This window comes from Muscardinus avellanarius (assembly GCF_963383645.1).
Source record: "Muscardinus avellanarius genome assembly, chromosome: 6".
NCBI classification, from domain to species: Eukaryota; Metazoa; Chordata; class Mammalia; order Rodentia; family Gliridae; genus Muscardinus; species Muscardinus avellanarius.
Genome location: NC_137791.1, coordinates 60,406,201 through 60,426,308, shown reverse-complemented (window position 1 = coordinate 60,426,308; position 20,108 = coordinate 60,406,201).

Below are 20,108 nucleotides of genomic sequence, written 5' to 3'. Positions count from 1 at the left end.
TACATATGAAGACATATACTCATGAATATCTGTTAGGGTCCTGAATTATGATGTAAGATGTATTTTACTATAGTTTTCAGTTACACAACACATACAGAATCTTTCTAAAGAGAAATTATGCAGGAGGAATATTGTTAAAAATACAGACAATATTTCACCAAAAATTAGCTGCCACAGAATATTTGGAATACTTAGTGTTCAGATTCTTGGTGGGGCTAGAACAAAAGCCCATATTCTTTCAAATACCTGTCCTAGTTTTACACATTCTTATACATAAATGCTGCTGATAGCTTTAAAATTGCAATATTTCATCTTCATTATTTTCTAAGTGTATTTCTAAACCTTAGTGCCAATTTTATTATACCTCAAAGCTCATGATAGTAGTTTTACCTCTGTTAGGGTAGAAGATTGTATTCCCAAAAATATGTCCTAAAATGGGTTTTAAGATATTTTTAAAGACTAAAATAGAAACTCTACTTACTTATTCCCTCTACGTGATTGCCAGAAATCCATATCCTTTCCTATATATTTTTTAACCATAACTAATGACTTATTTGATTCACCCATTAAACAAGATGCTATTGAGAAAAACAAAGATGTGTTTGCCTTTAGCCTGTGCCTAATGATGTTCACAATTTTTGTGGAGATAAGACTAGACTATGAAATTTGGACATGGATAAATATGACAAGATACGTATTAAAATAGCTTGCACCCGTAAATGTAATAGGAATTCAGAGCAAAGAGAAAGAAGGCAGAGGTTCTGAAAAGAGAACAAAGCAACCAGTCTAGTTATTAAAGAAAAGCCATATTAGTAAATCATGGGGAAAGGATTAGAGGTACAGGGAAAGAAGCAGACATATTATAGAGTGTCTAGTACATAATCAGCCTCATAAAAAGTACAACATGAATCTGTGGCCAGAACAGATAATGCTTAAATGGCTAGGTGAAAATAGCTTTTCTGGTCTTACAAAATGCTTACATAATTTCCTAACATCACTTCTAATGCACTGAGGATATTTTTTCCCTTAATCTCTTGATATAGAATTCCCAGATAGAATCATTGTTATAAAGTCAGAAAACTAGAATTTTTAAAATGTTATTTTGTTATTCAATTATTCATATTTATGACTTTCCATATAGTAACTTTTTAATGTTTATGTTGCTTTTTTTTACTTATCCAATTTTTGTTTTTTCTATTTTCCAATTTCAATAAAGATTCAGTATTATGAATGTTTCTTATATGGGCATGATGTGCACACCTGTAATCCCTATACTTGGGAAGTTAAGACAAGAGGAACTTGGGTTAGAGGGCAGCCTCAGCAATTTATCAAGGCCTTTAGCAATTTAGTTAGACTCTGTATAAAAATTTAAAAATAAAATAAAATGGAGCTGGAGTCATAACTCTGAGGTAGAATGTCTCTAGGTTCATTCTCCTCTACCACCTCCTAAACACAGATTATCCTTCTTTATTGTGCAGTATATTGACTATAGATAGTAATTTATAGTATATATCTCAAAAAGCTAGAAAAAAATTAATGTTTTCACCATGACTAAATGTTAGATGTTTCTGATACACACACACACACACACACACACACACACACACACACACATATATCCAAACATCACATAGTAATATATTATAAAAATCACAATATTGCATTAATATAAGATAGATAGATAGATATAGATAGATAATTTTTAGGCTTTTATATATCAGTTAAAAATTTAAAAATAATGTGCTTCTAAGTCAGGTATTCCATAAAATAAAAGACTAAGACCTAACTAGGTCTTAGTCTAAATTCAGTGAAAAATATGAGAATATATAAGAATTACTATATTCATAAAAGTGAATACATCTTCCACTCATTCACTCCCCACTACTTTAAATGCTTGCTTCTGACAACCATATGTTTTGTTATTTTACATGCTGAGTATTACTGGACGCTAAAAACGTCTTTTGTAGCTTAATGCCTATAAATAGGTTGTAAGTTACAGAGAAATAATCCTTAAAATACGTCTCCTGTGTGTACCTGTTCATTGATCCAGTTCCTTGCCTTATGGTCATGCCCATATCTGCTAATCAGCATTATGGAAATAACAATGCCTGTCTATTTCAACTAGTAGTATCAGCAGATGCTAAGAGTACTAGAAATCACACAGGCTTTCATGCATACTTTCTAGACTGACTGCTTTTGACTGGGGAATATATTTATGAGAGTATTTTCAGTCTTTTCCCCACCTGTTTTAAATCTTCAAAAATCTCAAAATCCTGCTCTATAATTGCAGTGCTTCAATGTGGTCTTCTGTATGCCATTTTCTCATATCTACTGCTCAAGAGAACTTCTCAAACTTTAGGGGAATTATTAAAGAAAGAGGCAAAGTATTGAAAGCCCTAAAACATTCTGGAATGACTCCACCCAAGAATGGTAGATTTGAAAACATGTTTGAATAAAACACCATATTTTCCAATGACTTGACATTAAGGGTTTCTGTGTTATTGGCTAAATACATTTCTAAATCTTGGTTATATCCATAGTAATTCTGGTGCATATGGTTGTGTGTGTGTGTATAATTTGAGGTACTGGGGTTCCTGGAAGCCTTTCTACCTCCGGGCTACACTCCCAGACCTATTTTTATATTTTTATTTGCAAACAGGGTCTCTTAAGCCAGCGAGGTTGGCTTCGAACCAGCGAAATCCTCCTGTGTCCGCCTCCCAAGTGCGGGGTATTACAAGCGTGCACCACCACGCCCAGCTTGGTTATGTGTATTTTAATAGTTCCACAGAGAAAAGGCATTAAATGGCTACCAACTTTTCTGCAAATATCATATGTCTCTCTCTCTCTCTGAAGAAGAAGAGTTTGTTGATTCTCTTCTCTCTCTCTCTCTCTCTCTCTCTGTCTCTCTCTCTCTATCTATCTCTCTCTCTGACTCTCTCTCTGTGTCTCTCTGTCTCTCTGTCTTTCTGTCTCTCTGTCTCTCTCCCTCTCTCTCTCTTTCTCTCTCTCTCTCCTCTCTTTTCCTACTTTGTGGTTTTGGACATTAAACCTGGGGCCTTGTGCTTGCTAGACAAATGCTTTCAATTTTATAGAATTTATGTTAATAGAATCAAACTTGTATGTTTGGGAGAAACTGGTTTCTATTACTCAGCATAATTATTTAGAGAGTGTGTATATATTTTGTATATGAATAATTTATATTTCTTTATTGGTGGTCAAATATCAGTTGAATAAATATATCACCACTGTGTACTCATTTCTCTGCTGTTTGACATTTAGACTGGAAAGCCAGGTTGTTGTTTTTTTTTTTTTACATATTGGAGTCATATTTATTTTCACTCCCTTTTTAACATGGACTTTTTTCTGCAGAGTGTTAAATAAGTATTATCAAAGTATTGCAAAACTATGTAGTGTATAAAATAGAAGATATTATTTTAATGTGTTCTTTTAGAGTTCCAGATTTTATTTAAGATTTAGAGTGGCCAGGTATGGTGGCACACAGGTTTGAAGCCAGCCTCAGCTACTTAGTGAGCCTCTCAGCAACTTAATAAGACCCTGATTCCACATAAAATATTGAATAGGGCTGGTGGTATAACCTGGAGTAAAGTGCATCTGGATTCCATCCCCAGCACTATAAAAAAAAAAAAAAGATTTAGGGTAGTTGCTCTGAAAAATTCCAACCTATTACAACTCAAATACTGATGTATATGTTTTTATATTTATTTTATTTTTATGTGGATCATATTAAAAAATGTCATACATTCACACAGTGCTTGGTGCCCTCACCCTTCCGCACTTCCCCTTTCCCCCTCCCAACAATGAGTGTTCAGGTTGACCATGCTACATTCACTTTCATACACACATTATAATGTGGTTCCTCCATTAATTAACCTCAGCCTTCTTCCTCTTCTACCTTTCCTTTCTAGTTTTGCTGCGGTTTCCCCTCCATTATCTGGAGTCCCTCTGGTATCCCTAATACGCCCTAGTTTGGGCATATTAGAGAAAACATAAATCCCTTCTCTTTCTGTGCTCGGCTGAGCTCACGTAACATAATGTTCTCCCAGGTCTTTCCGTCTTCTTGCTATTGACATGATTTTGTTCTTTATTGCTGAATAGAATTCCACTGTGTGTATTTCCCATAATTTTGCAATCTGTTCATCTGTTTATGGAGACCTAAGTTGGTTCCATATTTTGGCTATTACAAATTATGCTGTGATGAACATAGGTATGCATACCTTACTGTAGTTCTCTGATTTCAACCCCTTTGGAAAGATACCCAGGAGTGGTATAGCTGGATCATATGGTAGATATATTCACAGTTTTCTAAGGAATCTCCACACTGATCTCCATAGCGGCTAAACTAATTTACACTCATACCAACAATGTAAACAAGTTTCCCCACATCCTTGCCAGCATTTGTTGTTATCTGACTTCTTTATGCTTGCCACTCTGATTGGGATTAGATGGAATCTTAGTGTAGTTTTGTTCTGCATCTTCCTGATGGCTAATGATGTTGAACATTTTTTCATGTAAAAATATGGAATGCTTCATAAATTTGCATGTCATCCTTGCACAGGGTTCATGCTAATCTTCTCTGTACCGTTCCAATTTTAGTATGTGTGCTGCCAAAGTAAGCACTCTTTCCATGTTTGAAGTATTACAATAAAGTTATCACAAATGTCCATACACGTATTTTTGGATGGACATATACTTCCATGTCTCTTGAGTAAATACCTAGGAGTGAAATGTCTGAACAATACGATAGGTCCAGGTTTAATTTCAATAGAAAGTGTCCATCTGATTTATAATTTACCTTTAAATAAATAGTGTATGCGGCAAAATGTTGCAAATTCTCACCTATACTTGATATAGTTGTTTTAGGTTTTATTCATTCTAATAAAATGAATAAATGGTATATCAAAGTAACTTGAATTTTCTTTCCACTAATGACAATTCTGAATGTTATGTTATAGACATCTTAGATAAATTGTTGTTCAAATAATTTGCCAATTAAATAGATTCTTTGTTTTTAATGGTGTTTTGAGGCCTTTTATATATCATGCATTATATAATCCTTAGTATATTATATGATTTTTAAATATTTTCTCCAAGTTCATGCTTTTTCTTTTCATTAACATAACAGGACTTTTCAAATAGTAGATTTTTTATTCTAATACTCATATTTAACAATTTTTCTTGTTGAACTGTGCTTCTTGTTATCCTATCCAATAATTTATCCCTGAATTATTATAATTATTTTCTCCATTATTTCTAGGCATTTTATAACTTAAAGATTAAAACTTAGATTTAGGATATATTTGGAAATTAATTTTTATATTTGTTGCAAAGTAAAAATAACTGGGTGAGAACTCATTGCTCCAGTATAATTTTTATAAGTTTATACTTTTCCATTTGTATTTTTATATATTTTGGACACTACCATAGTTTCATAATAAAATTAAGTTTATAACAAATGTTGACATCAGGTCATTTTGAGCTGTCAAATTAGTTCTTTTCTTTCATAATTATAGATTTGGGGGTTCCTTTACATCTTTAAATAAATTTTAGAATTTTTATTTTTATTTTTTTATTTTTTGGTAGTACTGGGGTTCCTGGAAACCCTTCTACCTCTGGGCTATACTTCCAGACACCTATTTTTTATATTTTTTATTTGGAAACAGGGTCTCTTAAGCCAGCGAGACTAGCTTCGAACCTGTGTGAGCCTCCTGTCTCCACCTCCCAAGCACAAGGATTACAAGCATGTGCCACCATGCCTGGCTAGAGTTTCATTATATTTTACTATGAAGAAAGTATGATGCCAATTTTTACAAAAAATGCATGTTTTTTTCTATTAAAATCTTATTGAATCTATGGATTTAAGATGATTACCCAGGTATATTCTGAGATGATTAACATGAAGGGTACATTATTGTATCTGTCCTTACAGAAAGGAGACACAATACCTAGTTGAATTTTAACTTCTTTGATCTGGAAAGCAATATATTCCTTCTGTGGGTGTGTTATTTCTGTCTGTTTACCAAGTGATCTGAAAAGATGTTAGCTTTAATAATGGTCCAGAACAATGATATGCTTTGCAACAAACCCGAGCAAGCAGATCTGCCATTTGGACCAGATAAACTAAAAGATCCAATGGTGCATAAAATATCAGTGAAAAACAGATGCTGTTTTCAGTTTTAGGTATGAAATTATTGGTGAATCACAATGCAGAACCTTTGAATTTTGAAGAAAAGACTTGGCATCACCTACAGATCAATATTTTCCTTGTGGGAAATAACTTCGGACTTGCTTCTAGACTAATTGAGAATATACTTAACAATGAATCACTGAGTTATCACGTGCCCTGAGCCACACTCATCTTTATCTTGGAGATGTACAGCAGTACTCCAACATCAAATGAAAATTGATTATATGTGATTGGGATCAAGTTGTCCCCAAAAGAACATAAAAATTATAGAAATAATTGGTAGTCTACACTCCTGCTACACTACTTTCTCTTTTCCCAGTGTATATTTATAGTTTCATGAGGAGTGGCTTATGATCTTTTGATAGAGAAAAAGAAGACAAGGGCCTGGTTTAAAGATATGCAGAAACCATTCAAAACTGGTTGGTTGCCACATTAAAGCCTCTTTCTGTGACACCACTGAAGGAGAGTGGTAATGAGGAATTTCCCAAGGGGCAAATATTTGTGCAGTGCACATGCTTGTGTTTAGAGAAGCTATGTTGGCTGGAATGATTGGTCCTTATTATCAAGGGATTATTGTAAAACTACTACTAAGTGGAATTAAGAAAGAATGTGTTTGGAATACAAGTACTATATATTAGAAGTAGAAATGTTCAGATATATGATTATATTCTGATCCACATTTATTTATTTTTATTTATTTTTTAAATTGGTGCATTGTAGTCATATATCAATCACATTGGAGTACAAGACTTGAGAGGATATACGAGCACACATCATCCAATTAGCCCTCCTCCAGCCCCCATCCTTCCCTCCCCCTCCCTCCATCCCACCCTTCTTTGGTGATTTACTTTGATACATTTGTTTATGTACCTCCTGTGTTTTAAAGAGGCTCCGTCCTCCAGTATTACATACCCTCTGATTGGTCACATTCGTTGCTTCACTATAGGGCCCTTTCTATAGCTCAACCTCTTCCTGTTGCCCTTTTCCTCCTAGTTATTGCTGATTAAGAGAAGCGACTGATTTATATTTTCTGCGATATTTCTCTGCGCATGCTGCGTTGCAAGTACCGATCCCACTCTTGATGGTCCCAGTAATGGCCTGGCTACATTTATTACCATTGTTTGGAGAATGAGAAAATTAGAAGGAATTTGATTATAAAATTGGTGACAAGAAAATTTGAGAAAGAATTATATGTAGAGTCATTTCTGAATGGGCAAAACCTGTAAAATATATGTGTATGTATCCCACAGAAAGTTCATCAGATATTACTGCCAGCAAACAAAGATTTTAGTAATTAAGTGAATAGGATGACTCCTCCTATGGATAACAGTCAGCTTCTTTTCCCAGCCACCATGGCCCACCCAAGTGACAGGGATGGAGTTTATACATGAACTCAGCAATATGTATTTTCAGTTATCAAGCCTTCCCTGTTTATGGCCACCAGTGAGTGCTCAGTCCACCAGCAGCTAAATTCTGGATATGGCCCCCTACCCAGTGGTTGATGAACCAGATTCCTGGTGTCAAGTTGGTTATATTGAATTGTATCCATCACAGAAGGGTCAATGTTTTGTTTTTATTAAAATAGACATATTGACTATGAATTTGCCATTTCTGAATGCAATGATCCTTCCAAAGCTATCACCTATGGATTTACAAAATACTCTAACCCCCTTCATGGTATGTCATACAGTGTTATTTCTGCTAAAGAAACTATAGAAAAAGAAACACAGAAATGGGGCCATGCTCATGAGATTCACTACTATCATTATGATCCCTTCCATCAAGAAGGGATTAGCTTAATGGAATTATGTAACAATTTATTGAAAAATCAATTAAACATTAGTTACATGGTAATTATTTGCAATGCTTTAAAGGAATGTGTATGATCTAAATCAATTTCAAATATATTTTTCTTACAGCCAGCATTCACAGCTCCAAGATTCAATGAATGGGAATAGGACGGGTACCACAAGAAAAAACATCCACAAGAAATAAAATGCACTCCCCAACTCTGCGACTGTATTTTCTGATGGTATATATAGCATCAAGGGATTATACAAGGGATGGTACTATAGCAACTTAATTTAGGCATGACAACTTTGATCCAAAGCCTCAAGAATGAAGGCTTAGATCACCACACTATGTAGAGAAGCACAATCCGGTGAGGTGTTTGCTAAAGCAAAGGAAATACAGAGTGAGGAGTAGAAGAAAGCAGTTGTAAATGTCACTTTCACATATGACCACATAGCCAATTGTAGAAATGAGAATTATATTTATCATTTTTTAAAAATTTATATTGTAATAAATAAGTTTATGTTGATATATATGAACACAAACATATACTCACAATATATATCTGTTATGCTTCAACTTTTAAATGCTCCCCAAAGTGCGCATGTTGAAGGCATTTTGTACTCCATGCAACAGTACTTTAGGACATGACTGGATCATGAAGACTCTCATGGGTCAATTCATTAAGGAATTGTTAGCTTAATTGGCTATTGGGGGGATGAAAACTTTAGAATTTGGAGACTAGTTGGAGAAATCAGGTCATCCAGGGTCTGTATGCCCTTGGTCCCTTACTGGCTGCTATGAGATATTATATTAAAGATAAAGATACTATAAGCAACTCTATGCCAATAATTTTGACAATATAGATGAAATGGATTGTCCATGGCCCCTTACTAGCTGCTATGAGGTTAACACCTTTACTGAAAACATATACCCTACCATAATGATCTACTTCACCACAGTCACAGAAACAATGGAGCCCATGACTATAAACTTGAACCTCTGAAATGAGCCAAAGTACATCTTTCTTCAAGATGAATTTTGCAGGTATTTTGTCACAGTGAGGAAAACTGACTAATGCAACAAACTATTTGTTGTATAACCTGATTCAGATCTAAATATTCTTCATATACACAAAAGATCCAGTATTAATATAAAACCCTAAGAATTTTTTTGGTCGATACCTTCCCAGTTCACATGAAGATATCCAAGCAACTCAGAACCTCATAGTGTTTTCTTAGTTAATCTGAGCTTCTAAAACATTAGGGAAAACAGCAATTAAATATGGCAATATGTTAATATAATTTTATTTTGCTCTATACCTCTTTGGTACTTCTTTATCAACAAATTAGAATTAATATTTATACCTTTAATTTTGTTTGATTTATTTATTTTTATCGATGCATTGTAGTCATACATCTTAATGGGTATAAGATGTTAGAGGCATACATGCATACAACACTTATTTAGCCCTTCCTCATTTTCCAACTCATTCCCTCTCCCCTAACTCCTTTTCATGTTTGACTCATTCTACCTCCTAGGTAGAAAAAAGATAAAAATATTATTAAACAACTCTATGCCAATAATTTTGACAATCTAGATGAAATGGAGTATTTGCAAGACAAACAGTACAATTAGTGCTTATTTTGCATAAAAGTGCATAGCCTTAATATTTATAAAATAAAGTTTACAATTACAAATCAGCTACAAGAAATAGAATTTATGGTTAGTTTTATAATAATATCTTCTTAAATACTGATTTAGGAGCTTGGAAAATAATAAAAGGTAGACATACTTGAGATTATACAAATATAAGGTAAGTGACATAATATTTTGAGATGCTAGTTTGGCTTATACTTTCTCTCTGAGGCTTTATTTATTTATTTAATCAGCGAAAATGAGGAACAAATCTTTTTACTTTAAAGGCCAAAACATTTGAGTTTTCAAAATCTAAACACTAAATGATTTAGAAATTAAAACTTATGCCATAAATGATTCAGAAAAAATGTTAAGAAAAGCAAGAATTTAGGTTCTGGTAATTATATAGTTGGGATCTCCCTCAGACAAATCTTGGTGTGAGGATTGGAACTATAAATAATTAATGGAGAGATTTCAAGAGTAGATTGAAGCAGAAGCCACTTGTTTTCAATCAGGATCCGCAAAGCATTAAAAGTCAGAATTCTTCTCTTATCAGGATAGTGAAAGAGCATAAGAAATGTCTGCATGAGTTCTTCTAGGCAGCCAGTTCTTGATAGAACCCCTATCTTGACAGACAGTAGAATTCTTATGTGCACTCATATGTAACTTAAAAATTGTTTCTCTGCAACCAAAGCAGCAGAAACATGGAATTACAATTTGTCCTTTAAAAGATCTTGTGGCAAAAGGAAATAGTGTACCGAAATGAACCTTTATAAACCCACCATCAATGAGCAGAAATGAAAAAAGCTTTCATGGAAGAAGACATTATAAACACGCGATTATGACCATTCTTAGATACATCTCACTTCCCAAGCATTAGCCTTGATCTTAGCCTTACATGAATCCTCAAGAGAGTCAGTGTCATGAATTAAAGACCAATTTGCTAAAACTTCATTTTTTTGCATCTTGTAGAAGGAAACCTTCAAAATTTAAATTATGTTAATTCATATGCAAAAAATAGAGTTGGGGGAGTGATACTAGGACTTGAACCTAGGAGCATTCTATCTCTGAGCTCCACCTACCTCTAGTCCTTTATAATTTTTATTTGGAAACAGGGTCTTACTAAGTTGCTTAGTTCTCACTAATTGCTACAGCTGACCTCAAACATCTGATCTCCCTTTCTCAGAGTTCCTAGTACTGGAATTATAGTACTAGGAATTATAGTATATATACCATCATAGCTGGGTAAAATCTAATTTCTTAAACAAGAAAATTATGACCTGAGGATTTTGGCCCTTAAACTAATAAAAGTCATTGTTATGTATCAAGTGCTTACTAGGAAGAAAACAGTACATCAGCTGATTTACAAAAATTATCTCAGTTTATCAATATTAAGGCATATTCTAAAGATATTTACCCTTGAGCAAGCGTTTTTAATGAATGACCCATTTTGTTCTGAGGATAAAAGTTTTTGTACATTCTTATGAATATGTAACACCATAAATCTTAGATCAAAATTGGATTTTTTTGTATATATGGAAGTTTAGATTCAACAATTTAAGGTCCCTGTTTAAACCATAATTAACTTCATATTCATGTTCCTTGTGTTCTAAAACCATTTCACATAAGCAAGAACTTATAATTTCCCAGCATAGCTGGTAACAATTTTACTAGTATCAAACAAAAGACAATAATATGTTAAATATTTACAATAAAAATAATAATATTGAAGGGTTCATCTTGTGCTGTGTTCAACCTTTAAAAAAATTAATTGGCCCCACAGGTTTAAATGGATTTTAAATATTTGAAGAGAGACTTGAATAGAATGAGAGATGTTGAAATTATCATTTCTTTCCCAAAGGCATCTCTAAAAGGCTGCTCAGAATGGGAAATGTGTGCTACAGCCTTGCCCAGTAAGAGCTAACAGAAAGCAAACCACAATCAGCTGTGACCTTTACAGTGCATCTCTAAAAATGTGAATTGAGCCTCAGGCCTTGCCAAAAGGTATAAATAAGCTTTACAGTTTTGACCTTAGGTAACCAGATAAACCAGCATCAAGGAAAATTTGTTTTTATTTAAAAATATTTTGTTTATGCTTATAAACTATAAAGGGAGGCTTAAGGAGGGCAACAGGAAGGCAGACTGTGTAGGTCAAGTCATACTCAGGACTAAATAAACTGGTAAAAAGAAGGAAAGATTGGTAAAAAAAGAAAAATATTTCTATAAATTTTACCATTTGTGTACATTTTTCTATCGTGTGTGTGTGTGTGTGTGTGTGTGTGTGTGTGTGTGTGAAAGTTTAAATTACCACATTTGGGCTAAAACTATAGTGAACCATTGTTAAACTCCTTATATATAAAAATGACCCCTAGGTATTTTTCTTAAACCTGCAAAAATAAAATGGCATGAAACAGTTTTGCCAAGAGGAACAGCTGTTTCTGTTGTATATTTCTTACTCCCTAGGCATATTTGAATTGAGAATTCTAAATATAAACATCCAAACAGACATGGTGCAAAACACAGGAAGTTGTGGGAGTATAAGGATTCATTCTGATTCAGTCTGATTCACAACTTTCAACATGAATAAAAATCAGACAAATTGTAAAAAAGAGGATTTGGCTATATTAACATGTGTATGGGCATACATCTTGAAAAGAAGCAAGTTCTCAAAGCCAGCCAATTTTTAAGGGCTAATTTAAACAAAATAAAAGATAAATAGGCACATATTTCAAAGACTTACATATATACATATTCGATTTTATATTGTTTCATTTATTTTCATTTTTATAGTTATAATGGTCATATACATAAATATTTAGGTTTTGCTCATATGTAATATATATGTATGTAAATAATATGAAATAATATTAATCTCTCAGATAAAGTGGTAGGGGAATGGATAAATATTTTAGCACATTACTTGGTACATAATTGTCTAAGATTCAGTGTAGTCTATTAAACTATGGTTTCTAATCAGGATGCTATCAGAATTCTTAACCTCTAAAGAGTCGTGATTTTAACTTTCATCTCCACATTTAGCATAAATAATCTCTTTTACAATGGTAATGTGTTTATCATTAAAAATACTTTTATGGGATTTATATGCAATGAAAAATTCTAGTCAGCAGTAAAGAAGAAAAAATTTATGTCATTTACAGGACAGTGAATGGACCTGGACAACATTATGCTAATTGAAATTAGGCAGTCACAGAAAGTGAAGGGTCATATGTTTTCTCTCTTATGTGGAAGCTAGGGAGTAACTGGGATTCCAGAGGGACTTCAGATAAAGGAAGAGAAAATACAGTGAAGCCAAGGGGTCTAAAAGAAGTTAGGGGAAGGAGAATCAATTAAAAAAATTTCCATTATTGTTATGCTCATGGGTAAAAATACCAATGTCAATCTCAATATCCTGTATGGGGAAGGAGGAGTGGAGAAGGAGCTAGGGAAAAGACCACCAAGTGCAGTGTGCAAATAAGTTAGTATCACTATGAACTGCATTATGATGTGAGACTATGATGCACCAATAAAAGTATAAAATAAGCCGGCCTTGGTGGCGCAAGCTTGTAATCTCAGCAGTTGGGAGGCTGAGACCACAGGATCGCGGTTCGTAGACAGCCTCAGCTACTTAGTGAGGCCCTCTGCAACTCAGTGAGACCCGGTTTCAAAATGAAGAATAAAAAATACAGCAGGGGGTGGAGCTTGGAGGTCAAATGCCTCTGGGTTCCATCCCCAGACCTGCAAAAAAGAAAAAAAAATGTATAAAATAATACTTTTTAAAAATAAAAATAAGAAAACATCCCTTGGATTCAACTCCTTCAAAACCCAATGTGTGTGTGGGGGGTGGGGGCAGGTGTGTGTGTGTGTGTGTGTGTGTGTGTGGCAAACAACTATGCCAAATTAGATAATAATATATTTGATAAATTTCTACAACAAAATAATTAATAGTTTTAGATATATATTTTATTCTTACTGGTATATTCCTCATATACTATGATACTTTGATGTATTATATGGAATTTTAAGACCTTAATTGAAAATTAAGTTTTTTTCTTATTAGTAAACCTAAAATTGATTTTAAAGTAAAAAAAAAATATTTCTTGGCTTTTAGATTTTGTTTTGTTTTTGGTCTATAGTAGATTTTGCTGATGCCCTGCCCATATACCATCCTCTAACTCCTATCAAATGTTAAATAAATGGCTCCCACCAACCCACTTCTCTAAAGAATCATATTTTGCTGAAAATAAGTCTCCTTTCAATAGAATTAGGGTACTTTCCTAGTTATAACTCAAAGGACATCTACTACTGATGAAAATTTCCCCAAGGACACAAAATATCACCAAATATTAAAAAATAAGCTCTATCACAAGTAACCCAGTGGTCCATGAGTCTACATTGTGATCATGCCCCCAGTTCTAAGTATAAAATTAAATGAATATATTTAGCAGGTGGCAGAATTCTTATTTGGTTTGAGGATCTCTAGAAGAAGATGATGAGCAAAGAAGGCAATCTAACTGAGGGAGATGGGAGAGGGGAAGAGAGAGATTCCCTACTGTACATAATGTATATTCATAAACATATCAATCAGTAAGCCAAACATGAGATGGAGGGAGGAGGACAGAAATGAGGTGGGACTTGGGAAAGGTCTAAATGAGTGATGTAATTTATGTCTGCCTCTACCATCATGTACCTCATTAAGATGTATGACTAAAATGCACCAATATAAAATAAATAAAATAAAATAAAAAGATGTATGCTTTTCTATTTTTCTTTCAATAAAAAGAAAAAAAATAGATATTTTTAAACAGATAGACAAAATGGAAACTCCTTATATCTCTGTGTTTTTGCAAAGATGACAAAGAAAAAAAATATATACATATGGTTGTTTTTTGGTGGTACTGAGGATGGAAACCAGAGGTTTTCTACCTTCAGGCTACACTCCTAGACCTACTTTCTATTTTATTTGGAAACAGGGTCCTTAAGCCGGCTGAAGCTGGCTTAAGATTCTCATATCTCAGCCTCCCAAGCCCGAGGATTACAAGTGTGTGCCACCACACCCGGCAGAAGTAATATAGTCTTTGGGGGGAAAAATGGAGATTAGTGTCACCCTCAAAGCTTTAAAGCATGGAATGCTACACAAAGTACTCCATCCAATTTTTTTCTTTTTAACTGTGTGTTGTACCCAGGGGCTTTCAATCATGGTGCTACATTCCCGCGATTTTTTTATTAATTATTTATTTTGAAACAGGATCTTGCTAAGTTGCTGAGGCTAACTTTGAATCCTTGTTTCTCCTGTCTTAGCCTCACAAGTATTGGGATTATATACCTGCACCACCATGCCTGGCTGCTGCTTTAATTCACCAGTATAGCCCCCACATAATCTAGATAGAATGTTAGTGACACTAGGCAAACCACAAATTAACCAAGTAGTAAAAGTTCAATTGTTGTGCCAGAAGTAGTATCTTATCTTCCAGATGTTTTATCATATCTGAAGTGGATTAACTAAGCCTCCAATGTATGCAGACATTGATTTGTCCATTTTTTCCAATAGTATTTATTAAAAAAAACAGAAGTAAGTAATATTCACAATGGATGGAGAAGACTATACAATCACTGTCTTGGCCTAGGACTGTATTCAATCTCCTGCTCCTGTTCTGTCATTTGGGCATTCATTAGAATATCACATCACTACACGATGTTTTTATCTTGTTAACTGGCAAAAAATAAGCTCTATCACAAAATGGCAAAAATTTGTCAAATACTCTGGGTTACTAATTAAATTATATAGGCACTGAAGAATGAGAAATGAACTCTACAAAATTCAGAGGACATTTAAATAATAATAATAATAATAATAATAATAATAATAATAACAATAATAATAATAATAATAAATAGTAATGTTTTAGAGGTTCATTGTGTTAGGGATTACCAGAGTATTATTTTCAATGAAAACAAGAAGATATTTCACTTTGTGCCACCTACAAGTAAACAGAAGAATAACACTTGGTACCCCTAGAACATAGATCATGTTTGCTGATACCATTTCCTAATGAAAAGAACTAGGGGTCTTTGGACAAATTGATTCTACTGGTAAAATCAAATAAAAAAATGAACTATGTGATCTTAGAGCATCTTTCTGTGTCTGAATAAAGAAATAATCTAAACAAAACAAACCTCACAACAATGGATTATACCAAAAGGACACAGAGCCAACTGAACCCAAACTGGAACAATTTTAGAACTAAAACGATGTGATTATAACCTAACTCAGAGGCACATATATGCAACTGTATAGTTATAAATAAATGAAGAGGGAAATCCAACATTGAAGAACTCAAATAATTTATGTAGATAGTCCTCATAAGAGATAGTTTGCATTTTGCAACTCCAGTGTGGAATGAACATTGTGCCTTCCTTTTAAAGAGTAACGTATGAAATTTGGAGAGAGGCAAATAACAAGTATACATTCAAAGAATCTGGCAGGCACTACCTCAACCAAAGGACCAGGTAAACATCAACCATGTTAAGTCATACTGATAACATACCTTTGATACAATGTGATGGAAATGGCATTTTACTTCTGTGAATTTTTTCTTTTCAAAAAACCTAAGTTCTATCTAATCATAAGAAAAACATCAAACAAATCCCTGTTAGACATATTTTATAAAATATCTGACTAGCACTCTTGAAAACTGCCAAGGCTATCAAAAACAAAGTCTATCTGATAAACTGTCAAAGCCCACATGGATTCAAGGAGACACAAAACTAAATATAATGTATACTACATGGGAGCCTAAAATAGGAAAAAGGGGTATTAGAAAAAAACTAAGAAGTCTTGAATAAGCGGTAGACTTCAGGTAATTACAACATCACTTTAGTGGTTTATATTCTTACAAATCTACCTTATCAGTGCAAAATGTTAATAATAGAAGGAAGTGGGCTCAAGGTATATGAGAACATTCTCTGTGTTTTTTCATTTTTTCTTAAATATAAAACTTTTTTTTTCATTTTTTTAATTAATTTATTTTTTAAATTGGTGCATTGTAGTCATATATCAATCACATTGGAGTACAAGACTTGAGAGGATATACAAGCACACATCATCCAATTAGCCCTCCTCCAGCCCCCATCCCATTCCCTCCCCCTCCCTCCATCCCACACTTCTTTGGTGATTTACTTTGATACATTTGTTTATGTACCTCCTGCATTTTAAAGAGGCTCCGTCCTCCAGTATTACATACCCTCTGATTGGTCACATTAGTTGCTTCACTATAGGGCCCTTTCTATAGCTCAACCTCTTCCTGTTGCCCTTTTCCTCCTAGTTATTGCTGATTAAGAGAAGCATCTGATTTATATTTTCTGCGATATTTCTCTGTGCATGCTGCGTTGCAAGTACCAATCCCACTCTTGATGGTCCCAGTAGTGGCCTGGCTACTCAGTGGACTGATCCAGACCTCGCTGGCTCACGCAGCGGCCTTGCCTCATGGGAGGACCCAGTTCTGGTCTCGCTGGCCCCTGAACCGGTCAAACCCCTAAGCTGGCTTTGGTCCCGACCTTGGAGGCCACAGGAGTGAACTTGCCTCACGCCAGGCTCCGAAGCTGGCCATTGGCCCCTGCACCGGTCTAACCCCTTGGCAGGATTCCAATCCTGGCCTCGGAGGCCCCAACACTGGTAATGCCTCACGGCAGGCTCCGATGCCGGCCTCACTGGCCCCAGCACCGGCCTAACCCCTTGACAGGCTCTTATCCTGGCCTCAGAGGCCCCAGTACCGGCCTTGCCTCACGGCAGGCTCCGATGCCGGCCTCGCTGGCCCCAGCACCGGCCTAACCCCTCGGCAGGCTCTTATCCTGGCCTCGGAGGCCCCAGTACCAGCCTTGCCTCACGGCAGGCTCCGATGCCGGCCTCGCTGGCCCCAGCACCGGCCTAACCCCTCGGCATGCTCCGATCCCGGCCTCGGAGGCCCCAGCACTGGTCATGCCTCACGGCAGGCTCCGCAGCCGGCCTCGTTGGCCCCAGCACTGGCCTAACCTCTCGGCAAGCTCTTATCCTGGCCTCGGAGGCCCCAGTACCGGCCTTGCCTCACTGTAGGCTCCGATGCCGGCCTTGCTGGCCCCAGCACCGGCCTAACCCCTCGGCAGGCTCTTATCCTGGCCTCGAGGCCCCAGTACCAGCCTTGCCTCACGGCAGGCTCCGATGCCGGCCTCGCTGGCCCCAGCACCGGCCTAACCCCTCAGCAGGCTCTTATCCTGGCCTCGGAGGCCCCAGTACCGGCCTTGCCTCACGGCAGGCTCCGATGCCGGCCTCACTGGCCCCAGCAGCGGCCTAACCCCTCGGCAGGCTCCGATCCCGGCCTCAGAGGCCCCAGTACCGGCCTTACCTCACGGCAGGCTCCGATGCCGGCCTCGCTGGCCCCAGCACCGGCCTAACCCCTCGGCAGGCTCTTGTCCTGGCCTCGGAGGCCCCAGCACTGGTCATGCCTCAAGGCAGGCTCCAATGCCGGCCTCGCTGGCCCCAGCACCGGCCTAACCCCTTGGCAGGCTCTTATCCTGGCCTCGGAGGCCCCAGTACCGGCCTTGCCTCACGGCAGGCTCCGATGCCGGCCTCGCTGGCCCCAGCACCGGCCTACCCCCTCGGCATGCTCCGATCCCGGCCTCGGAGGCCCCAGCACTGGGCATGCCTCACGGCAGGCTCCGCTGCCGGCCTCGTTGGCCCCAGCACCGGCCTAACCCCTCAGCAAGCTCTTATCCTGGCCTCGGAGGCCCCAGTACCGGCCTTGCCTCACGGCAGGCTCCGATGCCGGCCTCGCTGGCCCCAGCACCGGCCTAACCCCTCGGCAGGCTCTTATCCTGGCCTAGAGGCCCCAGTACCGGCCTTGCCTCAAGGCAGGCTCCGATGCCGGCCTCACTGGCCCCAGCACTGGCCTAACCCCTCGGCAGGCTCTTATCCTGGCCTCGGAGGCCCCAGTACCGGCCTTGCCTCACGGCGGGCTCCGATGCCGGTCTCGCTGGCCCCAGCACCGGCCTAACCCCTCGGCAGGCTCCGATCCCGGCCTCGGAGGCCCCAGCCCTGGTCATGCCTCAAGGCAGGCTCCGATGCCGGCCTCGCTGGCCCCAGCACCGGCCTAGCCCCTTGGCAGGCTCTTATCCTGGCCTCGGAGGCCCCAGTACCGGCCTTGCCTCACGGCAGGCTCCGATGCCGGCCTCGCTGGCCCCAGCACCGGCCTAACCCCTCGGCATGCTCCGATCCCGGCCTCGGAGGCCCCAGCACTGGTCATGCCTCACGGCAGGCTCCGCTGCCGGCCTCGTTGGCCCCAGCACCGGCCTAACCCCTCGGCAAGCTCTTATCCTGGCCTCGGAGGCCCCAGTACCGGCCTTGCCTCACAGCAGGCTCCGATGCCGGCCTCGCTGGCCCCAGCACCGGCCTAACCCCTCAGCAGGCTCTTATCCTGGCCTCGGAGGCCCCAGTACCGGCCTTGCCTCACGGCAGGCTCCGATGCCGGCCTCAATGGCCCCAGCAGCGGCCTAACCCCTCGGCAGGCTCCGATCCTGGCCTCAGAGGCCCCAGTACCGGCCTTGCCTCAAGGCAGGCTCCAATGCCGGCCTCGCTGGCCCCAGCACCGGCCTAACCCCTCGGCAGGCTCTTGTCCTGGCCTCGGAGGCCCCAGTACCGGCCTTGCCTCAAGGCAGGCTCCGATGCCGGCCTCGCTGGCCCCAGCAGCGGCCTAACCCCTCGGCATGCTCCGATCCTGGCCTCGGAGGCCCCAGCACTGGTCATGCCTCAAGGCAGGCTCCGATGCCGGCCTCGCTGGCCCCAGCACCGGCCTAACCCCTCAGCAGGCTCTTATCCTGGCCTCGGAGGCCCCAGCACCGGCCTTGCCTCACGGCAGGCTCCGATGCCGGCCTCACTGGCCCCAGCAGCGGCCTAACCCCTCGGCAGGCTCCGATCCCAGCCTCGGAGGCCCCAGTACCGGCCTTGCCTCAAGGCAGGCTCCAATGCCGGCCTCGCTGGCCCCAGCAGCGGCCTAACCCCTCGGCAGGCTCCGATCCCGGCCTCGGAGGCCCCAGCACTGGTCATGCCTCAAGGCAGGCTCCGATGCCGGCCTTGCTGGCCCCAGCACCGGCCTAACCCCTCAGCAGGCTCTTGTCCTGGCCTCGGAGGCCCCAGTACCGGCCTTGCCTCAAGGCAGGCTCCGATGCCGGCCTCGCTGGCCCCAGCACCGGCCTAACCCCTCGGCATGCTCCGATCCTGGCCTCGGAGGCCCCAGCACTGGTCATGCCTCAAGGCAGGCTCCGATGCCAGCCTCGCTGGCCCTAGCACCGGCCTAACCCCTCAGCAGGCTCTTATCCTGGCCTCGGAGACCCCAGCACCGGCCTAACCCCTCGGCAGGCTCTTATCCTGGCCTCGGAGGCCCCAGTACCGGCTTTGCTTCACGGCAGGCTCCGATGCCGGCCTCACTGACCCCAGCACCGGCCT